At 35.4% G+C, this 6,562-nt stretch overlaps 1 protein-coding gene across 1 annotated transcript in view; it reads left to right on the top strand.

Annotated features, from left to right (window-relative positions):
- The first annotated feature begins 1,039 nt into the window (after window positions 1-1,039).
- The window catches only part of LOC128011741 (biglycan), a 29,871-nt gene continuing 24,348 nt past the window's right edge, over window positions 1,040-6,562 (top strand). The window contains exon 1 of the mRNA XM_052594442.1: window positions 1,040-1,313. The gene's annotated coding sequence lies outside the window, so the exon portion shown is untranslated. The remainder of the gene's footprint in view (window positions 1,314-6,562) is intronic.

Genomic DNA, 6,562 nt, shown 5'->3' with positions numbered 1-6,562 from the left:
CAAACATTAGGATATTAAGCAAAGATCATGTTCCATGAAGATATTTTGTGAATTTCCTACTTTAAATATATCAAAACTTAATTTTTGTTTAGTAATATGCATTGCTTAGAATTTATTTTGACAGCTTCAAAGGCGATTTTCTCAATATTATTTTTTTTCACCCTCAGATTCCAGATTTTCAAAAAGTTGTATCTAACCCAAAAATTCTAATAAACTCTACACTGATGGAAAGCTATTTTTTTTCAGCTTTCAGATGATGTATAAATCTCTATTTTGAAAAATTAACACTTGAGGTCACATTTTTTTTCTAGTATTTCTATTACTTATATTACAATTAGTGTAGTATTTAAGGTTAAAATAGAGAAAGGGTTTTAAATTCCAATGCAAAGAGGCAAATTAGAGTAATTTTGTGGTTTTTCATTTGTAATACCATGGTTAACCCACTATAGGTACCTGTATGGCTTTTTACTAAATTGTATCTAGGTATATTAAAGGTAATACCTGCATACTTATTTTTAAGTTTATCATTTGAAGACATATTTAGACATGATTAAACACTAGATTTTTAAATGTTTAATGTAAAAAGTCAATGCATCTTTTTTAAATTATACCTATATAAGTAGGTTATACATAATGAATGCAAGCAAAAACTAAATTTAACCCTAAGTTTAAAGTGGTGCTTTAAAATAAATAACAAATAAAAATAAAAAATAAATCTCACTCCAAGCTGAACTTTTCCCATTTGGAAGTTAAATAGAAAAAGAAAATTTCTGAAAAGGACAAATAAATTAAAATTAATATAAAGTGGTTATAGTAACTAGCAAATGGTATTTTGACAGAAAATGTACGGTTACGATGGTGACATTTTTGTCAGGGCATCAGTGCATGAATTTAAAATCCACTTTTGGAGAAACCGCTTCATTTGCTTGATTGCAGTTGAACGCGTGTTGAAAATCATTAAATCATGGAACTTCAACTCTGTCACAAATCGTTTAATGTGTTGTGCAATAAGTAGCCTGCACACTGGCGAGTGCGCATCACTGTATGAGAGCGGCCGGTTGGCTGAAGTTGTTGCACTGTTCAACCCACCCAAACCAACGCGCCTGTGTGCGCCCAATTCCTCCGCGTGAAAACCAGTCCAGCTCTCCGCCTCACTGACAGAAACAGCCTTGATGACCCGCGGGAGTTAGTTAAGACAGTTAAACCTAGAAGACCAAGTCACGTTTATATATCCTTTATGCTTCAAAGCCCAAATAACAAACACTGAAGGCAAACGGTCGCAGGAGTGTGGAAATATTACAGCCCAAATTAAGGTAAGTCTTTTTTGTGGTTATTTTGCTTGTGTTTTTTCTTTATTTTATAATAATGATAATAATAATAATAATAATAACTATTATTATTATTATTATTATTATTATTATAGTTGTCATTTTCATTTTGCTAGCTAGATACTTAGGCTACAGTTTGTGATATCCTTTATTAAGTTTTTGAACTAAGCTACTTAGGCTTTAATGAGCATGAGCATTACATTCTAATGAAACCAAAGCCTTGTGAAACCTCATCAGTCTAGATTAATGCATGCGCAAACCTGTTGCTCTCTGTTCACTCAGATGCACAGAAGGAGTTCAGATATCGGTGCGCTAAATGATGTCCTGGTGTTTGGGTGGTTAGAGTTAAGTTTAATTCCACGAAAGAGTTTGTTTTAGTAAAGAATGACGTAAAGAAACAAGTAATCTAAAGATATATTTAGAAGTATAAAGTTTTGCTTTATATTAATCTTCACCGGTCTGCTTTGATTTATTTTTATTTTTTATTTCTTTTTGCCAATTCTCATTACTTGCTTAGGGTTGGGTATCTTAAAGATTTTTCGATTCCGATTCTGCTTAACGATTCCGATTCTTATCAATTCTGATTCTGCTTATCGATTCCAATTCTTATCAATTACCAGGTTCAATTCTTATGTGGTTAAAAAAAAAAATTTTTTAAGTTGTAGAAATTAAGATTTATTTATTTTAAATATTTATTATGTGTCTCTTTTTGCAAAACATTTAATTGCTACTGATTGCCATAAACAAAAATCAGCCATCTACATAAAAACCGGACTCTATGTTTGCAAAAAGATCTGCATATTTTTAGATAGACTGAGAATTGTATTTATTTATTTATTTATTTTTGTTAATGGAGGTTGTGGTTCTTTCACAATTCTGAAGAAAAAAAATATTAGAATGGAATTAAATTTATGAATGAAATGATTCAATGACTCACTCAAGATTTACTTTTTCGTTTCATTACTGGACAAATACATTTTTAAAAACATGCACCCTTTTGCCACCTAAAAAAAATAAAAAAAATAATCAAGCACACACAGGAATTGATACTGTAGGTGGGATTAAAAAAAATCTGATTCTGCAGTTTGAATTGATTTTCGATTCCCAGCAATATTCTTGGTACTCCTCTTTTCCCCTTTAAAGCAATGATTGCACAATTACCTAAAAAAAAAATAGGTGCATGATGCTCATATAAATTTTTTTCCATTTCTAACAGAATTATGATGTTTTAGGATTTATTTACTGTAAGTTTTAATTGATTGTTTAAATTATTTCAAAGCTAAATTTTTAGGAGCATGTCCTTTTCCATTTAAGTTACCCTTACTTTCTCTTACTCAGTCTATCTCAGAATTCCTTATATAAAATTGTGGAAATTGGCTATATATATATAGATATAGATAGATAGATAGATAGATAGATATATGTGTGTGTGTTTGTATGTGTATATGCTTCAAGAACCACTACGCACAGACGTATGCAAGACATGGGTTTCAGCTGTCACATTCCTTGTGTCAAGCCACTCTTGAACAACAGACAGCGTCAGAAGCGTCTCACTTCATAAAGGACTTGAGTGCTGCTGAGTGGTCCAAAGTTATGTTCTCTGATTAAAGTAAATTTAGCATTTTCTTTGGAAATCAGGAAGAGAGGAGAGGCACACAGTCCACGCTGCTTGAGGTCCAGTGTAAAGTTTCCACAGTCAGTGATGGTTTTGGGTGCCATGTCATCAGCTGGTGCTGGTCCACTGTGTTTTCTAAGGTCCAAGGTCAATGCAACAGTATACCAGGAAGTTTTAGAGCACTTCATGCTTCCTGCTGCTGACCAACTTTACAGAGATGCAGATTTCCTTTTCCAACATGACTTGGCACCTGCACACAGTGCCAAAGCAAAGAATTTGGGATTTTGGTTAGTTGTCAGTTATAATCATCAAAATTAAAGAAATAAACATTTGTAATGAATGTATACAATATACAAGTTTCAATTTTTGAATGGAATTTTTGATGATATTCTAATTATATGACCAGCATCTGTGTGTGTGTGTATATATATATATATATATATATATATATATATATATATATATACACTGTTTCACAATCAATATAACTCTGGAATAAAGCTATGATCAGGCCTGCCTTCACTCTTTGTTGTACCAGTCGCCACATTCACACAGAGAAGTAACAGACATTGCCAGGCAGAAGCTTTTTTAGGGACTGAAGTTAACAAGTTAACAGTCAAGTCAGCAGTTCATTCCTGCCAAGCGCAAAGAGCCCAGAACCACCCAATGGTTTGTCAGGACAGGAAGTGTGAGAGAGAAAAGTAGCCTATTATGTGTGCATTCAACAGACAAAATGCCTCAGTTTAGATGCTTGACTTTATTTGTGAGAAATCTTCATATCATTTTGATTGGTGATGTCAGACATTTATTGGCTGTTGAACATTGAAAGCAAAAGTGTCATTGGACTCCCAGTAAGACCACATTTAATGTGCCAAAGCTGTTGTTTTGAAAGAAATTCTTCTAACTAACAAACCACAGATTTACTGAGGTCATGTGAGTTCACCGGCTCCCACGGTTAGTGCAGTAAATTGAACAACTTCCTCCTCCCAACTTTGGTATGTCAGTTAGAAAAGTGCCATAATTTAACTTTCAACATTCAGCTTCTCACAATGAAGGCATTTTTGGATTAAAAATTAGAAAAATATTTTGTCATATGTACACCCACAGCTTCACAATCCAGAAATATGCTGCGTTCCTGGGAAGTTCGTATGCACGAGGTGGGAAGTCGTGCATACGACGACGTGTGTTCAAGTCACTTTCGTCGGATCAAGATGGTGGAGTACTTCCTCTTAATTAATACAATAAATGTTCTTAAACTCTTGTTCTAGATAATGAAGAACAAAGAAATGTGCGTTAAGTATAGACCCCTTAAAAGTTTGTAAACATTCCAACGTCTCTGGGTGGGCGGGGCTTAGCTGGAGGCAAAAAGAGGCCCGGACGGAATGTTGACAAGCGTAAGCTAGCACGTTTTAGGAGAGATTTATTAAATATGGTTGCAGAAGGAGGTTCGGAACTGTCCGAATATGTACAGTCACTAGCTCTGCGGGACCGTGACAGCTTTTTTCGTAATTTTTTATTAACTCTCACGGATGGAAGCAGGCTACCTGACCCGTATGCCATACGGCCATATTAATTACTTTTGGGTGGTATGGGGAATTTTGTCAAGGCTTATTTTCTAATATAACCTATCTCTGGGCTAACTATGATTAGCAATGTGTATTATTTTAAGAGACCATTCAAAGGATGGCACACATCTATCGCTGTATGTTTGTTTAACATTTAAACTAGCTAATGCACTGAAGGTTGGCGACTTTTCACCTATAAAACTGAAACTTGCGGATTTACTAGATAAAACCAACAGACCAGTTCATATGCATAGATTATTTAACCTGATATGAAGTGTGCACTGCAAACACGAGCATTATTTATGGTCATCTCCGTCCAGTCTGTACGCCGTATTGCATTCAACCACAATGGTCTTCTTGATTTCTGTGAAGGAATGTCTGCCAGGATCCGGTAATACACTAGTTTTGAAACAAAAGTGCTGTTCCTTCTCTTCTGGCAGCCAAAAATCTAACAAGACGACATTTTAAAGTCAAAACCTCAAACTTTTAGCACACTAGCAATGAATTCTGCCTTAGGTTTTGCCTCCAGCTAGAATGGTGACGCCACAGTGACGTAGGCGATTAAGGGGTCTACTTCGTTTTTTAATGTTTTAAATTAATTTAATAAGCCACAGCCAACTTTATTACAAGTTGCATTGTTATATTATAATGCCATCATATTATGCATCGTCGATTAGCTTACTGCGCTGTAAATAGAAAAGCCTGACAATATCACAACTAAATACCTCTAAAATTGTGGATTCCGCTACGTTAATCACTGACACGCCCCCAAATCAGGGCTTAAAGAAAATCCCGAGCTCCCCACTGGTATTTACGATATTGTGATGGCGTTCATGTGCATTCAACTCAATACAATATATACACACACACACGAGATGACTTGAACGCACCAATACTGTGGGTAAATAACCGACTCGCTAATACTGCTTTCCATTTACCTCAATCTGGTGTTGGAGCTGGGAATGGAGTCACACCAGAGTTGACCGAATTCCAGTACAAAAGTTAAGTCAAAACACCAAGATAGACATGCTAATTGTTAGCAATACCACTCAAAAATACATAAACAGCTATATTTTACAGAGAGGATTCTGAAGTAGGCCTACTGTAATGAACCTGGTTTGTAGTCTTCCGTTTGATCACCACCAGAATTTGCCTGTGCTTTACATTGACTCTTGCACCACAGTCACAGATCACCCTGGACTACAGTTCCCACAATGCACCTCACTGATTACATGCACATCTGAGGCCAATTCACATGCTCTACAAAAGGCTCGATCTCTTGCTCATCTGGGCCAAGTGTTGTTAGCGTTTAATGCTTGAAAGAGTTAGCTACTTTGCAGAGCCATTTACCTTTTTGAGTTTCATTCGGTTTCTTACCTTTGGTTCTATCATTCTAGATCCTGTCTTAGTTCTACTATTCTAGTTATCTCTTGTCTAAGCTTTACTTTACTTTACTTTACTTTATTGGTTTATAGTAATGTGGACAACCTCTTTTAATCAAAAGAGCAGCTTTAGCCTCTACGGCTAATTTCCAGCTGCAGTCCCCAGCCAGTTATTAATTGGCATACATCAATAAATACATTGCAATTAATACAAGGCTTAAGCAAGAGCTTAGACAAACAAACAAGGTGGTACAAAATTGAAACAGACAAGCAGGCACAAATTACAAAGACATAAAAGCAGGTCAAGCAATAAACTAGAGAAAATTGACACCAAAGATAATCATGCAAAGGCCACATTGAAGCACATATAAGACATAGCATTGAGACAGTCAGCAGAGATCAAGTGGCAGAAGCATGATCATGTCACATCTAGTGCGCACATCACATCTAGCATATTAATGTGTGCAGGTGTAATTGTCGGTTAGCCAATTTTTAAGATGTGCAGTAAAAGTCGAATACATATGTATGTTTTTAATTGTAATGGGCAATGAGTTCCAGTTATGTATTGCAGTAAAAGAAAATGATAATTGACCAAATGCACTTTTTCTTAGTGGGATTACTAGGTCGCCACGTGTGGTGCTTCTGGTATTATGACTGCTGTTATTACGTTGG

Source organism: Carassius gibelio, chromosome B23, assembly GCF_023724105.1.
Source record: "Carassius gibelio isolate Cgi1373 ecotype wild population from Czech Republic chromosome B23, carGib1.2-hapl.c, whole genome shotgun sequence".
Taxonomy (NCBI): Eukaryota; Metazoa; Chordata; class Actinopteri; order Cypriniformes; family Cyprinidae; genus Carassius; species Carassius gibelio.
This window is presented reverse-complemented; position numbering and strand designations above follow the sequence as displayed.